Here is a 25,337-nt window from a genome sequence, read left to right as displayed (position 1 = left end):
TCGGCGGCCTACATGTGTTTGAGATCTTGTGACACGGTCTCAACCTCTGGCCTGACCTCCTGTCGCATGGGGGGGTGGGGGGTGGGGTCAGTGAGTGCCCTCTCTAGCCTGGCTGTGACCCTGCCAGGGTGCCGTGCCCTGTGCCCAGTGTCTCGACCTAGAAGGAGCCTGGGCTGCTCGGCCACATGCCAGCCAGCGGGCCCTGGCAACGCTAGCCAGAGTCACACCCTAGTGACACACCCCAGAGAGGCCAACTTCATACTGAAGCCTTTCACTATGCACACAGAGAGAGAGAGAGGGAGAGAGAGAGAGAGAGAGAGAGAGAGAGAGAGAGAGAGAGAGAGAGAGAGAGAGAGAGTGTGTGTTAAAGAGAGGGAAAGTGAGAGTGAAGGGTAGAGAGAGAGAGAGTGAGAGTGAGAGAGAGAGAGAGAGTAAGTGTGTGTGAGTGTGTGTGTGTGTGTGTGTGTGTGTGTGTGTGTGTGTGTGAAAGAGAGAGATGACTGTGATAGAGAGGTAGCTATAGGCACGATGAAGGGACCAGAATTGAGGGAATTATGAAAGAGATTAAGGATAGAGAGAGAGCAGAAATGGTTTCTATCTGCCCTGCAATAGGCCTCAGTGGGAAACTTAACTTTTACCATACATTTAACAAACTATGTTAAGTATATTTTTCCACATAAAGTGTGTAATTCCGATCAAATATCCCAGAGAGTTTTAGAAACAGCGTAACAAGGCAATCACATGGCGTCTGAAGGCTTGTTAATGGCCCTGACTCAAGTCTAGCAGGCCAACGCAAACAGAACTTGCTGCTCCACCAGCGACCACTCAAGACCTTCTCACCATCAACCACTCAAGAGCGGCCTGTCTCCTTCAAGAGGAGCTGCCCCAGTCATGGCCAAACGCCCTCTCTGAAACATATTACTGGCAGGACAGAGCTCAGAAGGAGAGAGAGAGAGAGAGAGAGAGAGAGAGAGAGAGAGAGAGAGAGAGAGAGAGAGAGAGAGAGAGAAAAGAAGGGGGGAGGGAAAGGGAGAGGAATAGAGAAATAAGAGGGGGAGAGAGGGGGGATAGAGAGAGCACAAGAGGGAGATAATAAATAGGGATGCACGATATTATCGGCACCGATATTTATCGGCCCGATATTGGGGAATTAATGTTTATCGGTATCTGTATTTATTATAAAATTTAGCCGATATTTAACCGATAATATGAAGCCGGAAATATTTCTGCTTCCGGTTTCCGGTTTCCGGTTTCCGCGCTCTGCTTCCGGTTTCCGCGCTCAGGCACGCAGTTTGTATAGACGAGACGCGAGCGAAACATGCCTTCCCCGGTGTGGACATTCTTCACAATTTCTAAGGCAGATAGTGCGTTTGCAATTTGCAACACATGTTCGACAAAAGTTCGGAGAGGAGGGCAAAGGTCTACGAGTTACAACACAACGAATCTAATAAGTCACCTGAAGAATCACCATTGCAAGCACGCTGTATGGAAGGAATATCAAGCACTAGGTAGCCTAGCCGCGGTGGTAGCCTAGCCTTCAGAAGGTAGCCTAGCCGCGGTGGTAGCCTAGCCTTCAGAAGGTAGCCTAGCCGCGGTGGTAGCCTAGTCTTCAGAAGGTAGCCTAGCCGCGGTGGTAGCCTAGTCTTCAGAAGGTAGCCTAGCCGCTTCGGTAGCTCCACCAACTCCATTATTTTTTCATTGATTGCTTGAGCCTTTGAGCTGTCTGCTGTCTTCCTGCAGTTTTCAAATGCGTGTTCAATGTGTTGCACCGCGGCTAGGCTACTGCTTCTGAAGGCTAGGCTACCACCGCGGCTAGGCTACTGCTTCTGAAGACTAGGCTAGCAAAGGTTCTATGAGGTAGGAATTGTATTCAGTTTGTATATTAGGGAACACCAATGGAATACGTGTCTATTATTTAGGTGAGAATGTGAATGTAGGCTATACAAGACAAGTTGTTTACAAGGAAAACATGCACTTTTAGTTTTTCCATGTCAGTGCAATTTATTTTGAATTCTTATGCAAAACGTTTGATGGGCTTTATCACAACCTACCTCATCCTCATGCACTAAAAGTAGCCCAGCCCTTTTCAGTTGCTTTATTAAGCATACTACAGGGCTCTACAGTGCGACCATTTCACTCGCATTTGCGACTAAAAATACATCTGTGCGACTAGAGAAATAAATTCACGAGCACACGTGCGAGTACAGATTTTTTTATTATTTTTTTATTCTAAAAATAAATCTGCGCGAACCGTGTGGCCACATTTTAAGCCGTCAGCCAGCCCGCTACGACCACGGGAAGTCATGTTAAAAGTGAAGTTACTTCTGTTGAACTGGCGCTAAGCTAACATCGCTAATCGCTAACTCCCTCCTGGGCCTTAAAGAGACAAGCGCCCTTTTCTCATCTCAAGCTTCATTAGCTTCATTAGCTCACCACATCTACAGATTTGGTCCCACACACTCCAGATTTGAACCCAAGGTTACAACCAGGGTTAACTACCCAGGGTAGAAAGTAGAAAGCTCTCAGACCTTCAGAACCCATTGAAAGTAGTGGAGGTACTCCAGAAGTCCAAATGCATCTCTAATCCTAGGAAACCCTAGGAAGCAAGTTGCCTAATGGCATGAAAATGCAACATGTTGTACTTGAGTGTGGCAGAGAGGTGGGACCCCCGGGGATGGTGGTGTGCTAACAGCTAGCCGCCGCAGAGGCACCGTGCTGGGCTGGCCACCTCCACATGTCACCACCCCGGGCAGCATGGGGCTGGGGACTGGTCATCTGGATGTGGGGTAGTTTAATACCCCTAGATGTGGAGTTGTCTGGCCACCGTGTGTGACTGATGTAGCCTGACCCAGCAGCAGGGAGGTGGGCAGCATGGAGACAGACCTCTGCATGGCCTGGCTGGGCTGCTAGCTGACAGACCTAGCCCTAAAGCCTGGCTGGGCTGCTAGCTGCTAGCTGACAGGCATGACATGGATGAATGAATGAACATGCTGCTAACCAGGAGAACTTGACACAGCTAGTTACCATAATACAATGCCATCAACTCTGCGTCTAGTAGGGCTGTAGGCATGGGCCAATGTGTGATTTTGGTGCAAAAATTGCAAAATCACTAATAAAAATGTGTTATAATTACATTTTTCACTGTGCTCCTAAATGTCTTTGTGTGCCCCTAACATTTTTCATTTAGGAGCACATGTGCTCCTAGTGAAAAAGGTTAGCGTAGAGCCCTGTACTAGTGTAGCCTACTATGTGCCTTGTATCATTCTGTTTATCTGCAGACTAAGCAGCCATTTGGCACTAGTTTCTGTAAAAGTTCTATAAAACTTTTGGTTCTTTAAAAGTCTTTATTTTTGTATTGACTGATGCACAAGGTGCACTTTATTTTTGACACTTTTTTGATCTAATTACTCTTAGGTGAGCCTTTTTTGTTTTCATAAAAGGAGGCCAGATCTTGGCTAAAAAAAGCATTGTGCACTGTATAACAGATTCTGTTTGTTAGAGGAAATAATAAATGAACATTTGAAGAGTCAGAAGTGTTCTCTTTGTTGTGTTAACAATAGTGATGTAAGTTAGATTTGGTGAGATCACTATGGAATATTAAATCATCAATCTTTGCTCACTACATAGCCTTTCTTACCTTCAGGTGTGCATGAACTACAGGTTATGAACTGTGAAATTATATCTGAATGGTCTTTATTGTCATTGATATAGTACAGGTACCAAACAACGAAATTTGGGAGGGGGAGCTCCCCTGGTGCTAGGAAAGAAAAAATAAAATAATAATATCGGTATCGGTATCGGTTATCGGCCACGAGAAGCGGGTAAATATCGGTATCGGTTGGAAAAAATGCATATCGTGCATCCCTAATAATAAAGGGATGAGTAGTGTTGAGGTGGTCCTCCTCAAGTTACTGCGTGTGGTGTGAGATCATGTCTGGCGATAGTTTGAGGGGCTCCCGATAGACGGACCTTTGTTCTTTAGGACTCCCTTATGCACTCTGAGGCCGGTTGTAAAGGCTGATTAATAAAAGGCTGATCCGCCCTGCAGTAAAGATTCAGCTGCTTCATTATTCAGCCGAGCTGCCAAACTAAACCTAGTTAGCTTGACTAGCCTTGCCTTTGCTAGCATAGCATAACCTTTCCTGGCCTTGTCTGGCATACAGTATTTCCTGGCCCATTTCCTGGCCTAGTCTAGCCCTAGCGTAGCATCTCCTGGCCTAGCCTCGAATGCCCTGGTTTGACCTGAGCTTGGCGTTCCCTCGCCAACATCCATCCTCGACCTGTCTTAGCATAGCGTAGCCTAGCGTAGCGTAGCCTGTCAAGGCGATGTGGCCATGATTAACTCCCTGTGAGCTTTGTGTTGGCTAGTCTTGGGTGCTAAGGGGAAAGGAAAGGGACTGTGGTGAGGGAGGAAGGAAAACATCGGGCCAGTCTAGGCAAATAAAGGAAACACACACACACACACATCACTTGAAAACCTGAGAGACTAGCAGACCTGAGCTGGTCATTCCAACCGTGTGACGTCGGACCTGCCCATAGGATGCAGCCATTGGACTGTGACTGCTGCTGGCAGTACCTTCTCTCACACTCACTCAAAGACACACACACACACACACAGACACACACAAACACACACTCACTCTCTTTCACACACACAGATTAATGTATCAGAGCTTCAGAGAAGGTTTATGAGCAGCGACCCCCACCTGCGGCAGGAAACCACAATGCCAAAGAACACACATAAAAAACACACACGTAAAACAAATGCAATCTCCATCCACTGGGCCACGTTTAAGAGAGAGAGAGAGAGAGAGAGAGAGAGAGAGAGAGAGAGAGAGAGGGAGAGAGAGAGAGAGGGAGAGAGAGAGAGAGAGAGAGAGAGAGGGAGAGAGAGAGAGGGAGAGAGAGAGAGAGAGGGAGAGTAATTTATTAACAAAGCAGAGGAACAGTGCAGAAAGCCACCAGTCTTCATTATCATCACTTGCCATAATAATTCTAATAATAAATAACACATTGAATTTGTTAATGCGGTTTTCATTGGAAAAACTATCTCAAAGTGCACAGTTGACGCTACAAAGGACAGGGACAACAGGGCAACAGGGACACGGATGCGGTGGTCCAACCAAGAGCTATCACTTGAACCTGAACATTCCATTGTATTGGGACAACATCTCCTACAGCAGTGTTTCTCAACTAGTGGGTAGTGACCCAAATGTGGGTCAATGATCAAAGGGGTTTAAAACAATAAGTAAGAGCTTGCCTGGAGGCACGCTGTAGTCTTTTGTTTTATGTCACCAGACATTTCTTCAATGCGCCGACCGATGATATCATTCGAAAGTGGTGTGGTCCTGCGATGCCCGCAGCTCCTGGAGTCGTCTTTGAAATTACTCGACCTGTTTGTCTTTGTCGTGGGATGGCTTGTTTCCAAATGACGTTTACATTTGGATGGTTTCATGCTCTCTTGCCATATAGCTACTAAAATACTTTCAAATCATATCTAAAAAAACGGAGTTGTTGATGGCCTAAGTAGACTCCTTGCGGACAATGAAAAAGCCAAGCTGGTTCGCGAAGCACACCCCGAACAACATTAAGGGTGGGTTCTCACTAGAACATTTGCTTCACTTGAAACCGAGTTTAGGATGAAGTTCGCTTTGCTCTGCGTTGTTTGGAGCTGTGAGAACGCGCATTCGAAGTCGCTCCCGGAGCAAACGACCGTCGGATGCTCCGCTTGAAAAGGGTGGTTTCGCTCCGGTTAGAAACGAGTCCGACGCATCCATCACTTTGCTTCGCTTCGCTTTTGGTGAGAACGCTGCTCGAGGCAGTCCATAGGAAAACAACAGCGCATGCGTGTTTTTTTGACCAATCAACTACCACGTCTGTTGCTTCGATTGCGTATGTTACTTCGTTTACATAAAGGGCTATGAGAACGCAAATCAGAGAAATAATTTAGGCAACAATGTTGCAAACTCATCCACTTGCTCTGGGTCCTGATTCAGACTTTCATGTGAGAACATGACCTAAGCCTTATACAAAGCCTAACACACCTTTTACAGTAGCCTACCTATACACTCCTCCCCATGATCATTTACAGGCGCCCACATTACTAGCTACCCTCCTGAAGCCATGCCTTACACAGATATTTTTAACCATGCAATTTTACTTCTTTATGTGAGACATCTATGGGAGGGAGACTTTTCTCTGCAGTAGAGATCTCCCTACCACTACAAAGGCAGAGAACATTTTCAGCACTGTGGATCTGTACTTGGGTTTGGTGGGCCTAAACTGGGAACAGTGTTCCTCAGGTTTTGATGTGAGTAAAAACATTTCATTGGTCCCTGTTTTCTGAGAGTCTGAGTCTGGACAGCTATACAAAATGCCCACATCGCTCTAATGCGAGCGCAGGGTAGGTATTAGCGGCATGCCTTTTTTCTGTTTTGCATTATTGTTATGTTAGCCTAATTTAAATATTCAGAAGGAGAAATTCATGAGGATTAATACCAGAATAAATTCGATTTTTCACTGTTAAAGTTTTTTTTTTTGTATAAGATATTAAGTGATTTCTTGCCGATGATCCATGCCTGCCTTCGTGAATGTCGGCACACATCGAATAATCGATTATTCGTTCATAGCATCCACCGATTAGCCTACTCAAATATGATTTTTTTTTTTATATGCACATCCCTAGTAAGCCTCCCCTAGTTCTGCTGCAACGAGGTGATGAGTGTCCTAGTAGTGGTATCTTACCACTCATGCAGTCAAAATCCTCCTACCATTCAGCTATGTGTGAAAGTGGCTTCTCAACTTTGGTCCAGCTCAAGTCAAAGCAGAGAAACAGGTAGAACACAGATTATGATCTGAGAGTTGTTCTGTTGACCATCACCCCAGACTTTGAAACTTATCAGGACTCAGGAGTAAAGCACATCCCCAATTATCCCATTAGTGTCCCCCGTTGAGTAGGCCTATGCGCCTGGAGAGATTATCATATTGTGTGTGTGTGTAAACACAGATATATATAGTCATGATGTTCATTTTATTCATAATCACCAGGATCTGCAGCACACACGGTTGTGATGTTCATACTCATCAGTTTATTAATCGGGATCTGTTTGTTATTGCTCGAGTAATGTGCTGTATTTTATTACTTTTATTTTAAAATATTATTACTATTTTATTTATTTTATATTTATTTTTTTTTATTTTTTTTTTAAGAATGGTCATGATGACATTGTGTAAGTGTTCACTATTTGTTCGGTTTGAATTCTATAAAAGTGGGTCGCAACTTAATGACCATGGGAAAATGTGGGTCTCAAAGCCAGACCAGTTGAGAACCACTGTCCTACAGTACACCTAGAGAACCACTGTCCTACAGTACACCGCTCTCTCCAGCTCCTACCCTCAACAGTGAGGGGCAGGAAGGGGCAGAAAAAGGGCCTCTCTGCATTACAAACAGCACAACACAGGCCTCGTAACCAGGGGTGCAATGGTTTTATATTGAACCATACGGTTCGCCATCCACGGTTCAATACGCACTAGTGAATGTCGGTTTTTCGGTTTATGATTCGTTCCATTGAAAGTCAGAGGTCGAGTTTGTTTGGAACTCAGTTGCTTCTGTGACTTGTTCAAATGTTGGCGAGCGGAGTTGAGAACATGGCAACAGTTTGAGGAAGACCCAGATTGCTAAAATCTGCGTTTCGGGTAATTTCGGTTTTGGAATTGAATACAATGATGAGGGAACGAAAACTGTGAACAGAAACGTACATTGCTTCATGCGTGTCGTGCCTGTCAAGCCTAAAGTGCACTTTTACTTTTAATTCTTCCTCTCCTATACCAGTAGTCATGCCTGAGAGGCACTAAAGTGTTTTGTGTTTATATAGGCTATATTAATATATTTTTTCAAAGTATAATATATTAATATTATTATTATACTTTATTTTATAATATACCAGTCATATTCTGGAAAGTGTCTGAATGTTAAATTTCCATAAGTATAAGCAAAATAAAGTAAAGTAACAGTTTGTAAATAAATAAAGCATTTTTCTCCTTACGCACAAAACACATACCGAAACCGTGACCCAAAAACCGAGGTTCATACCAAACCGTGGGCCAACTGAACCGTTGCACCCCTACTCGCAACAAACCACATACAGTAGATGTAGCCTACAGTCAGCATGGCAGAAGCTTTTAGAAATGTTTAGGTTTTAGACATTATTATTTATGTTATTTATGTTATGTGTACTAGCCCACAGAATGACCATGGCCTAGTATTTTAAAACTCAAAATCTCGAAGAATTTTTTTTTTGCTATCCAGGATCTGGTAGATTTGGAGTACCATAGGGGGAAAATCAGCCAGCTCCATCTGATCCTGGATAGCAATTAAGAATTCTGGAGGCCGCGGGAGGAAGACCAGATACAGGGAGGGGGTGGATAGAGTTCAACACTATACATCTAGCCTACTTGAGGACAGCCTAAGGACAGAACTGAAACTTCTAAACGGGACAAAACGGGACGCGATAGACAGGACGCTGGAGCAACACCAGCTGGAGACCTGCAGGGACTTCATTCAGGAAATTATTATTCATTACCGGTAGTATCATTCCTTGGGGCGCTTGGTGGTGTAGCACACTAAGGTGTCAGCCATGTAATCTGTGTCCCCATTCCTGCCGTCGACATATCCTGCATGTCATCTCTCCTCTTTCTCACCCATCCTTCCTGTCAATCTCTACTGTCTCTATCCCAATAAAAGCAGAAATGCCCGAAACATATAATAATACAAAAAAAGGGTTGGGGAAAATCATTCTGATTGCTATACTGTATGTCGTGGTGTTGAAACACTGCTGTTGAAATATTAAACATTCTCACCATCTTTCTCATTAAAAAATAAAGTCCTGTTTGCTTTCCTCCCCTCAGGAGAAAGAGAGCTGGATGAAGAGAGAGAAGGGTACGGTGAGAGGTGTGCAGCTGGAGTTGGTTTTGGCACCGGCGTAAATGCACCGCCGAAGCACCAGTGTTTCCGACAAACCCGCTCACACCTAATCCGTTAGTTAGAAACCCAAACAACAATGGAGGCTGGATGGAAGATGGAGCTAAAATCCTAGTTCAAACAAGGCTGAATACAGTGTGGGACTCCAGCCGGGGTGCGAGAGCTGAGCTGAGAAAAGACACAGGCAAATAAATACAGACAAACGATCCGTACGTCAACACACTCACAACCCACGGCGGGCTGAGGTCCTTCAACATGAAGGATGAACAGCTGAGTGAGTTCACTAACGCATGCCTGTTGCAGTGGGTCCTCAACAAATCGCGCACACACACACACACACACACACACACACACACACACACGCACACACGCACACACACACACACACGCACACGCACACACGTGTCAAACACAATCCAATGACGGCAAGCATACAGGGAAATCATCCAAATATGCAGTGCTGTTGTTCATATGCTGCCTAAATCCTCTGCAATATAGTCTCATGAGCTGAGCGTTGCCTCTGTGTTGGTGTTTGCAAGAGAGGCAGCAAGGGGGAGAGAGAAGAGAGGGGGGGGGAGAGAAGAGAGGGGGGGGAGGGGAGACAGAGAGAAAGAAGCTCCCCAAGGACATACACAAGTTTCTGGTATGCAAATCAAGAAAGGGTTTGACAGTGTGAATGTGAGAAGGAGGAAGAGAGCGGGGGGAACAGCAAGAAGGAGAGAGTGTGTGTGTGTGTGTGGGGGGGGGGGGGCAGCGAGAAGGAGGGGGGGGGGGGGACAGCAAGTCTGTGCTTCTATTCTGATCTGCAAGAAACATATGACAAAATCTCTCATGGAGGACTTCTCCATATGGCTGTGCTGCACACTACAATGAACAAGAACAGGCCTCATTTCACACACACACACACACACACACACACACACACACACACACACACAACTTTCTCTCTCTCTCTGTCCCTTTCTGAGATTCTACGGCCCACCTGCATTCCCACAGTGCTCTGTATCACCCAGACTCTCCCCAGACCTCCATCACATTCAATCTCCCTTTCAGCCGACGCCAGGGACCCGGGGAGCTGTCCCCAAGGCTCAGCTAGAGAGGCGGCGCGGCTGCCAGCCTGGGCAAACACAGGGAACTTTACCCAACCGCTGCCAACCTCTAAAGACCGGCTACCCAACCCAACTACTGAAGGCATTATTACAAACAGGGTACAAAACCCAATTACTGCCAGCCTGACCATAGCCACGAATTTAGGCCACACACCACATGCTCACTACGCAGGCCCTGTTTACACCGAATCTCACTGCAGTTTGGAACAAACCCCATTTAACCGAATCCACCAAATCAAAACAGAACTTCCACCCAGTCCAGTCATGGTTACTGGTTAGTGGCTTCTATATAATTCAGGGAAGTAAATTATGAAATGTTTGATCGAGAAGTGAGGATAAAACGTGTCCACTGAACTCATGAAATAGTGAAATTGCCCATTAGATAGGCTACACAGTACAGGCTAACAAGAGAAGCTAACGTTAGACACCCTAAGCCTAAACTAGACAGCCTACCGGTACTTCTTCTAAAAAGGAGGGCTAAAACCCTTTGAAGAGCTAGTAAGTTAACAATTGAGAACATCTGGATGGTCTTTCTTTTAAGTGTGTGAATTTGTCTGTGTATGTCCAACAGACTGACTGGGTTCCTACTTCTTCTCAGCGTATTCATCAGCACACATCTCATCTGACTCTTGGGAGCATTAAAACATACACAAACACACTCAGACACTCAAACCAGCGGCTCCAAATGGGACACGTAAAAAAAAGAAAAAACGGCGGCAAAACCCATTTAGCCCAGCCCAAATGAGCTCTATTCTTCGGTGGGCCGGTGTAGTGTTTACATAGCAGCGGGAGGAAATGTACAGTGTAATGTTGAGCACCGGGCCTGTTTTGCTCTGCTAATGCCCGTGTTGCATTACTCGTGAGTCAGGGCAGATAAAATGACCCAGTCCTTGGCAGACAGCGCCCTAAGCTTAGAGACACTGATAGCCAAACACAGCTGCTGCTGCTGCCGCTGCTGCTGCTGTGTATATATGTGAGTGTGTGTGCGTGCGTGCGTACATGTGTCTTGCCAAGTGTGTGTCTCGCCATATCCCCCTACTCCAAGCCCCAACACTCCTCTCTGCCACCCAATTAGTGAGCTCTCTCTTTTTTTCCACTCGCTCCTTTCATCTGCCAAACAACCTTGCGCTACAGCGAAAGAGGGGTCAAAGTTCAGACCTCAGCCAAGGTCCCTTTCCTGTTTCATCTCCAGAGCCCGATGATCCGGAGAACTACCCCGAGACGGCGGTCCTGGGTCTCACACCCCCCTACCGCCCGGCACAATTAGACGGAGGGATGAGCAACAGGTAACAAAAAGAGGAGAGAAGGGGAAGTAAAAGAGGTAGAGACAGAGGCGCGGGGGAGGGGCATCTCTGTCACATGTGTCCTACACTCAGGAACTTACAACACCAGTGAAAAAAAAGAAAGAAAAAAAAAAGACCAACCAGAAATTGAAGACAGGCCCTGAGGCCTGAGGAAACAATGAGAACGAGAGCAGTGTTCCCATCAACAATAGCTCTCTCTCTCTCTCTCTCTCTCTCTCTCTCTCTCTCTCTCTCTCTCTCTCTCTCTCTCTCTCTCTCTCTCTCTCTCTCTCTCTCTCTCTCTCTCTCTCTCTCTCTCTCTCTCTCTCTCTCTCTCTCTCTCTCTCTCTCTCTCTCTCTCTCTCTCTCTCTCTCTCTCTCTCTCTCTCTCTTCCTCCTGTCTTCTATCCCCCTCTCATTCAATCATTCTCTCTCTATAGGCTCTGCTGGTGAGAGAAATCTCACCTCACTGTGAAAGGGCTCCATTCTCCTTAATCCGCAACATCCCAATGCACCATGGTGAAGCTCAGCATGGTGAACAAACACCTCACCTGGTTTTATCTAGGCTTACCTGCACTTGAACACGAGTTGGATCATCTCACCACCTCCTATGTCACTTCCTCTATAAACTGGTGGGCGAGTGAGTGAGAGAGTATGTGTGTGTGTGTGAGACAATACACTCTGAACACACTAAATCACTCTAATTGTACTGATGATAGTTTTACCACCACCCTTGCCAGAGCTACCAATAGAGAGAGAGAATTCTCTCCAAATCAGATAAACAAGGCTACACCACTAGAAACAAGTTTCATTGCCCGAGGGCCGAATTCCAATCAGTTTATCTTCCGACCACAAACGTCTATAACAACATTTATAGGCCCGCATGCCACATTTCAGTTGGCAATACTCCTCAAAGAAGAAGTCAAACAAACGGCTTCTTTATGAAAAAGGCCTATAAAATACATTAACATGTACATTTTTGACAATTATCCAAAACGACTTAGGCCTACAGGAAATACATTTGTCTAAGTAAGTGAAATGATCTATCCATTAAGAAAAACAACATCTATGCATGCATGGACCAAGGGCCATTGGCATTCACAATGCTGGAAGAAGGAAGAATTATTATTATTAAATGTATTTACAGTAGATAAACTGTACAGAGGGGTAGTGCAGATGAAGAGGTCTTTAGGAGGGACAGTCAAGATGTAGCCTAGCCTGAAGAGATAGGTCTTCAGTCTACGGCGGAAGATAGGTAGTGAGAAAGGGGGGGAGTGGTATGAGGGCACTGACCATTCCAGTGAGCTGACCGATCAGGGGGTCTTATGGCTCTGTGTGCTGTGGGGTCTTTGTGTGACATTATGAATGGCTGTGAGGAGAGGAGTCAGACTCACTGAGCTGACCCCGGTTGCCCTTTGACCCCAGCCTTTGAGAGGGGGCTCAGTCTTAATGAAGAGGAGTCATTTAACTTGTTCAGGCCAGTGAAAGAGCCTCAGCGCCATGGACATGTGATCAAACTGTGGCACTGGCCATTGTGGAGGCTCTTGCTCCCAACAACCCCCCCTCCCTCCCTCCCCTCCCCTCCCCATTCCTCCCTCCCACCCCATCTCTTCTCCTCCCCATACCTCCAGCATAGACCTACTGTGTCATGTGTATATACACTCATATCTTCACACAGAACTTCACACGAGTACAAAAACAAACACGTACTGCCATGAGCGGACTGTTCTCGGCCTGCGAAAGGGGACATGGTTCTACACAGCATTTCTTCGGAAAACGTTTCACGCGAAACGTCAGCTTGTGAGGGGAACAACTTCAACACTCAGAATATTGAACAAACAAAGGGTTGTATCATGATTATTGTTTTCTTAATGTGTGCAAGTTATGGAAAAAGTAACATATTTAGAGGGGGGGGGGGGAGAGAGCAACTGAAATCTAGCCTGATGTCCAAACAGGAGGAGCTCCAACTCTCCCCTTCATTGGGAATGCAAAGCCTCCCGCAGGAGAGTGAGAGGAGGGGGATGGGGACCTAACGGTGGCTAACAAACAGTGGGGGGCTGGTGAGGAGAGGAGAGAGGAGGGGAAACCACTGATCCCCCCCCCACCCCCACCCCTTACTTCCCCCAACAGTCCACCTCACTCACCCCATCCCCCTCTTTCCCCACCTCCCTTCCTGGTTCCCTCTTTCTTTTCCAGGAGGGTTCATGTGGGCCCTCTCCATTGTGGAGGCTGAGGGGTTGGTGTGGTAGGGTGCCTGGCCTCCTATTCTGGGTCAGACTTGCAGGAGCAACCACAGGCGGCTCCCACACACAAAGACAGGCCCCAATAAAGCTCCTTTTCTTCGAGTGTGTATGTGTGCGCACGTGAGAGTGTATGCGAATGGGGCGAGTGAACTGATTAAAATAGAGCTAGTTAATTACTGCTCCTGTTTAGTAATAAAGCCATTTCGGAAAGGAAGCACAGCTCTCGTTGGGAACAGAGGGGGTGGGGGGGGTGGTTGGCCACTCAATTTCCCTCAACTTCTGTTGGAAGATTCGAAGGAGAAGTGGCCACCTGACTGTCTAGAGATTTTGAGATTCAAGGGAAACTGATAAAAGAAGGGAAGTCAGGAATCAAAAGCATTTTCACCCGAGGAAAAACATAAACAGGCTATGTACTGCTGGATGTTCTAGTGAGATAGCTGCAGTGGAACATTCCCTCTTGATCTTTCGCATTGGCATTCTAGGGGACGGTTTCTGCCAGGTACTAAGAGAAAAAAAAGGATAAAAAGAGAGGTAAAAAGCAAAAACAGATATGAAGGATGAAGGTAAAATACATTGAAAATCACTTTGGTCAAGAACAGAACCTACATTAAAAAAAAGGCCTTTAACCAAGTATGTGGGAAAGCCATCAAAAGGCGCAGCGATAAATCATCTACCACGCTGTACCAACGATGTAAAACCCCAACAGCTGGGCTCAGGAGGAAAGAAAATCTTCTCTGGTCGTAACTCACTTTTGGTCTAAAAAAGTGAAGTGAAGTAGTCTGGAGCTCCATCTGGAACAATGCTGTTCACCGTATCATTCATTCCTGGCCTGGGCCAAGGAGAGGTGGTGTGTGTGTGTGTGTGTGTGTGTGTGTGTGTGTGTGTGTGTGTGTGTGTGTGTGTGTGTGTGTGTGTGTGTGTGAGAGAGAGGGATGGGGGTGGGGGTATAGAGGGCTGAAACAAGGGGGCTGGAGTACCTCACTGCCTGGAGCATGGCCAAAACACACAGGCAGCCCACATCTAATGAAAATGTGTGTCCCCCTCTCCCTCTCTCTTTCTCTCCTCTCTCCTGTTTCGTAAGTAAGGCAGCATACTGCAGAGCTGAGCTGGGCTGTTTCACTAGGTTTCTGAACAAGCCAAACGTTTATTAGAATGATATTAAAGTGGTTCCCTGTCCCAGAACAAGAGTCAACACACACACAGAGCCATTGCACTTTTGCTCATAGCAGAGAACTCCAGATTGAGTGTTTTATCTAACATCTGAAACTTGAACCAAATGGGGGAAAAAAATTTCTTTAGACGAACCTCGTCATCCTAAACCAAAGCGAGAGTGAGAGAGCCAGGCTGGGCTAAACTGTGGCGCAGCGACAGCCAGGATTCTCATGAACCGCAGTGGCAGATCATGATTTACAACGGAGTGACAAAATGGGAGGTTTTGCAACCAGAATGCAATGCAGACAAGACAGACTTTAATGGAAAGCACCTGTGGCTGGCTGCTACTCTTAAGAATTCTCTTGGAACATCATCATGTAGAATCCTAGAATCCTAACAACACCCCACGCCACGACACTCCAGAACCATTGAGCATTCCAGAAGTGATGGCAGCTCTAGAGGTGAGGTCAGTCGGAGTTCAGGCCCCACAGAACAAAAGAGTAGCAGCTCGCCCTGTCAGAGAAACATGTGGCGGGGAGTGGGGGAGTAGCCGGGGGGAGGGAGGGGGGCTGGAGGAGGGAGATAGCCTAGCCTAGCTGCTGTGGCCCAACACAGAGAGACTCAGGCAGGCAGCCACTCTAGAGAAGCCAACCCCCTACTCACCCCCAATCTTCTCCCCCCAGCCCCAGTGAGTGTGATGGATGGAGGGTCGTTAACTGTGCACTGATTTCGGGACGGCATCTAAAATGGCGTCCAAATCGAGGCCCAGTGCGGAACACCGAATCAACCAACTGTCATTTATTATAACCAATAAGGGCAACAGCTTCGCTCCAACATCAGGATAAAGCACTTCACTAGGCTGCATGCTGGTGTGGCAACATGCTTAATTGATGGGGCCTATTTTCAGCATCGGCGTCATCGCTATCTGTCAAAGACGTACAACCTTAATGTGAGGTAATTAGACCCAGCACAACTCTCAACAGAATTTATTATGAGGAGAGAGAGAGAGAGTTTATAATAACTAGTAGCCAACACCACTGATGTTTCATATGTAGCACAGGGCCGATAGCATCTATTACAAGACTAGCATAGCCAATGGAACACAGACTCTTTGAAGCTCCCACTGCAGAGGGCCATTAAGAATTCCAATGTGTTGCTGCGTTTTTTATAAGTCGAGAGAGAAATGTAAAAAAAAAAAAAAAAGGGCTCTAGCCGACCTCGTCCGGTCTTAGTAAAACTAAATAACCAAGCGGCGAATAGGATTCTGATAGCCTCTCAACGACTGTTGTCCTTGGACAGAACCCAAGCCCAAAAACATCCCGACCAACGACGGGGCGAACAGCTCCCTCCTTTTTCCTCTCTCCTGTGGATCCTGCACAGGTGCCCCCGCAATTACCATCATTATTCAATTAAGAGGGCTAAAACGCACCACTCCAAAACAAATCGCACCCCCCCACACACACACAGACACTCACAGACACGCGCGCACACACACACACACACACACACACACACACACACACACACACACACACACACTCCCCCCCCCCCCACCCCACCTTTGATTACAGGATGCACTCTTCAGACGGCGGGGGACCGATTGAGAATCAACCCCTTAAAATAAACCTACGGACATTCCCATTTAAATAACCAGTGAACAGAGAGAACGTACTCATGCTCTCAGTAAAAGTGGGACCGCCGTCTGTGTTCTACTGCAGCTATAATGCTTTCCCTATGCTCGGCTTAGCCTAAGGGGCTTTAAACACTACAAGGCCGACCCAAACCATACCGCGCTCGCTTGGATCTTTCCCAATCAAATTGTCCTTTCCAACACTGTTTCAGCAACTAATGGTGGATGTGTAACCAGACCAGCCCAGGACAGGTCTAAGAATATGCCAGTATATGAAAGAGCAACAAGACAATCAATTTTACACATTTGCTATTTAATTGTAGCCTATCGTTATCCCAACTAAATGATAAAAATATAAAATAGCCTCATTTCAACTCATGTCCTCAAAACACTTTTCAGAGACACTCAGCACCAACGCTCATCTCTACACACAAGCACTTGATCTTTTTCCATACATTAAATTAGGGACGCATAGGAGAACATAGGGTTTGCCTGTGTCCACCAGCTCCCTGGGTAATTGAATAACTTACTGACAGATTGTATCAGTTTGACCCATTGACTCAGGAACCATGACGGGGCACACATCAAATTACAAACAAGAGGGAGAATGATGGTTGGGTTGGGTTCCCTCAGGAAAAGAAACATATATAAAAAAAAGAGGAGACGTTTGCATGTTTTTTGGGGTTGATCTATGGCGAAATAAAATGAATCCCATTTGTTATGAACATTAACTTTAACCTGTAGTCCACATTAATCAGTCGTCGTTTTGTTCAATCTTTCCTGTACAAATCACTCTGAGCCATCAATGCATGGGGAAAAATACAGTTCTACTTAATTGCAGCCTGGAAAATCACTGACTAAGAAATGGGAGGGACCGCTCCAGCTCCGTTTACACACCTGCAGAGCCAGAGTCTGACCAGCGGCACAGGTGTCCACTAGGCCGCCCCACAGGGCCACATCTCCAGACCTATTGACATAGTCAGACGACTGTTTTATCTGGACGCAGATCTCTTGCCTATGAGGAAAGGGAGGCTGACCAAACACACAGTGTCGTATTTTTTCAAAGAATCGCTTGAATTAAATTCAAATGGCTGGGATGGCGGAGTTCGATTTTTCACAGCTTGTAAAATAACACGACAGTCGACCTTAAAATGCTGCTACTTCAAAGGGAAACGCTTGAATTTTGGCAGCAAATTTTTGTGGTATCGTCAAACAAAAACAAACGGAAACCCTCAGTCTCACATCAGATGAAGAGAATATCCATTATTCTATTAATTGCATTTACCACCACAGCTCAGCATAATTATGTGAGAGAGGAACAGAGAAATAATGAGAGAGGGAGGGAGGGAGAGAGAGGGGGGAGGGGACAAAGGAGGATCCTAGGATCAGAGGAGGCCACAAAGCCGGGTCCCGGTGGTAGGATGAAGCTCTGTGTGGAGATGAAACACCATTTGGGCCGGGCCCCCTACTGACCACCCCTATGCTCTGGGCCTCTGAAGTGTGAAAGCCCTCCACCACACATCACACCACCACTGCTCTGTCAGCCATTTGTTAACAGAGGCTCCCCTCAAAATGAGCAGGATAAACACTGTTTCTGAGCACGTGAAATAGCCTGAATTAAATGTTTAATTCTAACACTCAATTGTCAGGGATATTTGAAAATGAATAAATAAATAAATCTGATTTCTGATTGTGTGGTAGTTTCCTGTAACACAACCGAGACCTAACAGTTTGAAATTCACCAAATCAGACCCACAATCCACACACAGAACATCATGGCAAAATGAAGGTAGAAAATTCAGTCAATTTCAAACAACACATGTGTTTGCAGCTAGATATCAGGAAAAACACCAAGCCCACTGCTTTTCTATGCAATAAAATTGTAAATATATATAATTATATTCAAATAAAAATGTTCCTGAAATTACCTTGCATCTAAATAATACATTCACTTGCACAAATCAGACATTTAATCTTGTAGTTAATTTCACCAACAATGGAAGCTTTGGAACAGGGAAAATGTGAATGCAATGTGAAGTTCAAAGAAACCCCCCTCCCCCATTCGCTCTCAGTCTCTCTCTCTCTCTCTCTCTCTCTCTCTCTCTCTCTCTCTCTCTCTCTCTCTCTCTCTCTCTCTCTCTCTCTCTCTCTCTCTCTCTCTCTCTCTCTCTCTCTCTCTCTCTCTCTCTCTCTCTCTCTCTCTCTCTCTCTCTCACACACACACACACACAACACACACACACACACACACACACACGCGCGCACACACACACACACACACACACACACACACACACACACACACACACACACACACACGCACACACACACACACACACACTCCCCCCCCCTACCCCCACCCGATGTGAAAAGGGACGTTTAGGTGAAATGTGACACGAAATGCAGTCAGTACGTCTTCATCAAGGCATTGAATAGATAATGCGGAATCGGATAATCAACGCTAAAATCTGGAGAGCAAATAGTGTAATTGGAATAATTAAGCCCTTTAAAAAAAAAAAAAACTTCCTTCAAGGTGACGACGGTCCAGATAAAGTGGCGTCACAGATACAAGTCACAGTCCACAAACTATGTCAAGGTGTTGTTGTCCCACTGCAACATTGTCAATATCCGCATACGACTTCAAAGAGAGCGCCTCTCAGAACGCTCAGCCACTTGGCCAATCAAAGCCACATTTGCAGCTCGAGTTAAAAGAACGAGGTTGTTTTCAGTTTATAGTTGTAACCCAATTGTTGCATTTCTGTAAAATAACGTAACCTCACTAGTAATGTCGCTAGTATTGCAACAATGTAGCAGTTTTTGGAGATTCTGCGGCAGCGCATGCTTTGCTGTATTATATTATTTATGAATTGAGCCACAAGATGACCCAACATAGTCAACTGAATTAACGAGAATGTCCACAAGAACAATGTCAAACGGTAGAACCTTTGCGATGTTAGTTGACAAACAACCAAAACACAATATTTTTGTTGAAATTACCTGCATAGTGAAGACTCCCAGCTCCTGCGAGGACAGCTTTTTCATTTGGACAGCTAAAACTTGTGCCTCCTCCAAGATCGAAAAGTCCGTTTCAGCACCGCAAAATCCACAACAAAGAAGCCCCCAGAATGCGACAAAGCTCCAAGAAACAGCCATGAAGTTGGACCAGTGAAGTGGAGAGTGCTTATTCCAATCCGCGGAGGGAATTCGCGTTAAAATCACGAATCTTTTCCCTCCTCTCCTCCCCTCCATGATGGCTCGGGTGGTTGAATAGTAAAACTGGGAATTCGCTCTGCTGCAGCCCTGGGAAAAACTTCAAGGGAACTACTTCTCAACTTTGTTGCTAGATTGGACCTTACTTTCAAAACGAACTCCCTCAATATTAAAAAGCCGCATCAATGCATCTTCTAGAAATCCACAACACAAGGGGAAATAAATCCGTAAAGCGCCTATGATAGTTCTTTTGACGATCGATCCTGCTCACTCGCGCTAACTCCCAGTAAAGTGTGAGCCGGAGAATCACAATGGGGGTGAAAGCAGACGGCGTGGGAGCGAAACCACGGCATGGATCTTGTGCTGCCAATGAATTAGGATTGACTTGGATTTGGAGAACAGTCCAAAAAACTAGGCTGCTGTAAAACACTGTTCAGCACGGATGATATCAGCACATGGCTACATTATATTCATAATAGTATAATATAATATAATAATATATTATATTATATTAATAATATATATTAATAATATATATATAATATAATATATTATATATAATATATATTCTATATATATATAATATAATATATTATTATTATATTATTATTATATTATTATAATATATATATATATATATATATTATATATATTCAATTCAATTCAATTCAATTCAATGATACTTTATTTATCCCCGTGGGGAAATTCATTTAATACATAATTATATATTATTATTATATTATATATATATAATATTATATTATATAATATATATAATATTATATATATTATATATATATATAGAATATATATAATATAGTATAATAATATTCACAGCTGTCACACCACAGCATATTATAACAGATTATGAAAATATTTGAATTGTATTGTATTGCCAATAAAAATCTAATGACGTAAAGCACCTATATTATTACCTCTTTTTAAATTTGTATTTGTTTACCAATGCTGATAGTGACCATCATGAATTTGCACTTTAATATCAAATCTGCTTTGCTCTCCAAGCCACCCAGTCTTGTAACATGAACGACTAGTAAAACCAGGACTGAAGCCTGTAGGACCGGAGTCTCCACTGCAGTCTCTGATGTGATTAAAAAAAAAACAAAAAAAAACGGACTTATTCTGAACCAAATGATCGCGTCTGTTCTATTAATCATCCATGTTTATGTCTCCACACATATCTACAATGATGTTGATATAATAAACTTGACATTGAACTTCAGGCCAATGGCCATACTCCAAACCATTATTAACGTATTGTTAACTATGTGCTTCTGCAAATAATGTATTATATATTTTGCATGGCACAGGAAATCTCCTTACATACTTCATATGCATAGTTTATGCATTTACAGTCCAGTAATACTAAATGTGATGATAAGCCAGGTCCCTCGTGTCAAATGAAAGGGTTTCTAATGACAGCCCAGGCCTGCTCTGAGTGATATACATTTAATGTGATGCTTTGAAGTTAAGGGCTTTTGAATACATCCAGCGGACCTCCAATCAGGAACAGTCTCCAAGAGAGCCTTTCTCTGTTCCAAGTGCTGATTAGAAAATAGTACACTTGAGTGCATGTCTGACCCAGCTGCAGCCTGCAGCTTGGCGTTGGCCTGCTCCCAACCATCAGTGTCTCTGCAACCTTCAGATATGTCTAGTTTCAACATACTACATTTAAGATTAGATCAGATGAAACTGTGTGTCATTGTCGCATGTAAAGTAGTGAGACAACTAAATGTAGTTTCTGGCATCTAACCACTTTGCATCTGCAAATAGTGTCATGGTCCAGAATACTGATGATGATAATGTAGACAAGCTGTGGCTGTGTCTGAGTGCTCACACTACTGGGTGTTTTCAGTACGCAAAATTAGAATGTTTTGCAATATGCGAAATGTAACAAATCTCAGTAGGTACACAATTCCAGAATGTTCTACAAGATTTGCCTTTCCATGTAGTCTGAATTCACTGCACACGCTTCAGGTAGGTCCTTTTCCGATTGTAGTCCCACAATACAACGGGGCAGGTAGGGAGGTGGGCAAAATTTACCATAAACAACATTGCTAACTACTATCTCAATGTCCACACTTGTACACGACTTAGAGCGCATGGTCAATGAAGTGCAGCATTTTAGCTTCCTTTTTTGCATGATCAAATGTTTGTATTTGATATCCCATACATATGTACGGGGGCAAGTAGCGTGACTAATGTGATCAGTCACTAATACAGCTGAAAACCGATGTTTGAAAATACATTTGGTGGAGAATGTAATGTATTGTGGTTTACTTAATACTGTTCAGCACTTGAGGTTACATTCAATGCATGACTAGGCCTACATCAATGCATGACTACATCAATGCTGTTGTCCCATTGTGTTTGTTGCAAATGTGTCAAAACTCTTCAAACCAGCCGATGACCAAATATTCAATCCATGACTTATGCTGTATACATAAAGTTTCATTGATTGATGTATGCGCATTGTCCTACAGATTCATTTTTCAACAGCAACAAACATATGATACATGTTCCAGTTTTATTCTTTGAACAACAGAATAGCAAACGTTAAGTTACACAGATTAATAATGTATGCATGCCATATCTTGGATGAAGACGTAATGTAAGTGGAGAGGAGATTGATCGGGACTGCGGGAGTTTTCAGGACTAACGAATGAATGTAACAGATGACCCAACCATTCAGACTTGTGCTATACATAGCCTACACTTGATGAACCAGTGCTGTGATATTATTGATCGTCTTAGAAACATCATAGCAAGAGGCACTTCAACAATTATCATAACGTTTATTATGCATCAGCTCTTTTTATACAACCTAAATTTACACAGATGAATAATGTATACATGCCACGTCTTGGATGCAGATGTAATGTGTGGAGAGGAGATTGATCGGGAGTTGACAATACGAATGAATGAAAATGAATGAATTTCTATTATTTTACAGTACTGTCTCAATTACATTTGAATCATCTTCTGGGTCTACCAGCACGCGCATGCCCAGTGTACCTGAATACGCGAAAACGCTTGTGTAGCCAGAGATCAGATCGACCCCCGAAATTGCGTTTCGTCGTCATGTAGCTAGACCCTTATGAGCCTATACCCGTGATCCTCACTCCTGGTCCTGGAGAGCTGCAGTGCTGCAGGCTTTTGTCTCCAGCCCTGACCGATTACCTGATTCAGTTAATGAAGATTTTGAAGATCAGGGGCCGGATTCACCAAGCGTTTTTAAGAACAAATTTGTTCTTAAGACAAAACTTAAGAAGATTTGGTATTCCCGAAGAAAATCTTATCTTAACTTTTCTTAACTTTCTTCTTAAGATTTTTCCTAAGATAGAACTTAAGAACAAATGAGATTCTCCAAAACAAAGTTCTTAGATTTCTTCTCAAATGTCTTCTTAACTTTAAGAGAAGCTCTCACCTGTCTTAAAGCAGCTAAAGTGAAAGGTAAGTCTTACTTGAACAATTTTGTATTGCAATTATTTGATTTTATTAATATTTAGTTTAGCCCTAGACAATGTGTTAACACATATTGTTAATTCAAGTTGGTCAGAGTACTTTTGTGTGAATGTTTTGTGTGAATGTGTGAATGTCTATCACATGTTTGTATGTTTGAGATATAACTGAAATGGGCCTTTCAGCCTGTGTCACATGTAGGCCTATTCCTAGATTACACCACAATGTACTCAGAAAGTAAATCAAGGAGGCAGTTGTTGTAATTAATCATTATGAACATGTTATTTAAGTAGGCCAAGTAACTGAAACAATGTCCTTACTATTATTTATTTTATATTCACATTTTAGATGGAAGTTCTTCATAAGTTCAAAAGAGAGAGAGAGAGAGAGAGAGAGAGAGAGAGAGAGAGAGAGAGAGAGAGAGAGAGAGAGAGAGAGAGAGAGAGAGAGAGAGAGAGAGAGACACACACAGGTGTAAAAATCACAGTTCAAAATCTAAGAACTTCTTAAGTGAGAAAACTAAGAAGTTCTTAAGACATAGGACAATTCTTAAGAAAAAAATGGTGAATAGCGTTTAAGAACATTCTTAGGAACATCTTATCTTTTTTCTTAAGAATTGTCTTAAGAATTATCTTAAGAACACTTTGGTGAATCCGGCCCCTGGGCCCGGATTCACAAAGCGTTCTTAAGAAAAAAATGGTTCTTAAGACAAAACTTAAGAACATTTGGTATTCATGAAGAAAATCTTATCTTTTCTTTAGTTTTTTCTTAACTTTCTTCTTAAGATTTTTCCTAAGATAGAACTTAAGAACAACTTAAGAACAAATGAGATTCTCGAAAACAAAGTTCTTAGATGTCTTCTCAAATTTCTTCTCAACTTTAAGAGAAGCTCTCACCTGTCTTAAAGCAGCTAAAGTGAAAGGTAAGTCTTACTTGAACAATTTTGTATTGCATTTATTTGATTTTATTAATATTTAGTTTAGCCCAAGACAATGTGTTAACACATATTGTTAATTCAAGTTGGTCAGAGTACTTTTGTATATCTCAAACATATGTTTGTATGTTTGAGATATAACTGAAATGGGCCTTTCAGCCTGTGTCACATGTAGGCCTATTCCTAGATTACACCACAATGTACTCAGAAAGTAAATCAAGGAGGCAGTTGTTGTATTTGATGTATACTACTTAATTAATCATTATGAACATGTTATTTAAGTAGGCCAAGTAACTGAAACAATGTCCTTACTATTATTTATTTTATATTCACATTTTAGATGGAAGTTCTTTGGGTAGCAGCTAGGGAGGAAAATCCACCAAGGCCTCTGAGAGACAGAATGGATCCTCTTACACTACCTGATCATGTCTTAATTAGACAATATAGGCTTCCTAGGCCCGCAATTGTTTTTCTGGCTGATCATTTGTCAGATGATCTGAAAAGGGAAACAAGGCGATCGACACCTATTCCAGTGGTGTTGCAGGTTATGGCTGCCCTGAGATTCTATGTCTCAGGGTCTTTTCAAATGGTGGTGGGGGGCACACTGAGTGTGAGCCAGTCCTCTATTAGCCGAGTGGTCAGAGATGTATCAAATGCACTCTGTAGAAGAGCAAGGCAGTTCATTCAGTTTCCAGCAACAAATGCAGAATGCATTAGAACCAAGCAGCAATTCTTTGAAATAGCAGGATTTCCTAATGTGTTGGGGGCAGTTGATGGGACACATATTGCAATCAAAGTAAGATCATGTACAAAATCCTATTCCTTTTTGCAAATCTATCATGTTTTTTTATGTTGTTTATAAAAGTATCAGCTTGAATCAATACACATTTTACGTGGTGTTTAAAGTGTTAACTTAAATAGTGTTTCATTTTATTAATCTTTATTCCAAAGGCACCAAGTGATGAGGAGGACGGCTTTGTGAACCGGAAAAGCTTTCACTCCATCAATACGCAGGTCATCTGTGATGCAACGCTCCGGGTTACAGACCTTGTTGCAAAGTGGCCAGGTAGCACCCACGACTCCTTCATACTGAACAATTCAGGCACAGGGATAAAATTCAATGAGGGAGAAATGCCTGATGGATGGTTGTTAGGTGAGTAACTAGTCATGAATTGTACTTTAGGTTACACAAAGACATACACTGTATTATCCTAACTACTTTCCTATACTACTGATAGGTGACAGTGGCTACGCCCTAAGGCCATGGCTGATGACCCCAATTCTCCACCCAGCAACAGAGCCAGACGAGCGCTACA

The 25,337-nt window shown here is 43.8% G+C and overlaps 1 pseudogene across 1 annotated transcript in view; it reads right to left on the bottom strand.

Annotated features, from left to right (window-relative positions):
* The window catches only part of LOC308154999 (VWFA and cache domain-containing protein 1-like), a 45,217-nt pseudogene extending 25,571 nt beyond the window's left edge, over nucleotides 1-19,646 (bottom strand). The window contains exon 1 of the transcript in view: nucleotides 19,395-19,646. The product of the transcript in view is annotated as a VWFA and cache domain-containing protein 1-like (transcript). The remainder of the gene's footprint in view (nucleotides 1-19,394) is intronic.
* Nucleotides 19,647-25,337: the final 5,691 nt, after the last annotated feature.

Source organism: Nansenia antarctica (assembly GCF_963989245.1).
Source record: "Nansenia antarctica genome assembly, chromosome: 1".
Classification (NCBI taxonomy): domain Eukaryota; kingdom Metazoa; phylum Chordata; class Actinopteri; order Argentiniformes; family Microstomatidae; genus Nansenia; species Nansenia antarctica.
Note: the sequence above shows the minus strand (reverse complement) of the source record. Positions and strands in the feature narration are given on the sequence as shown.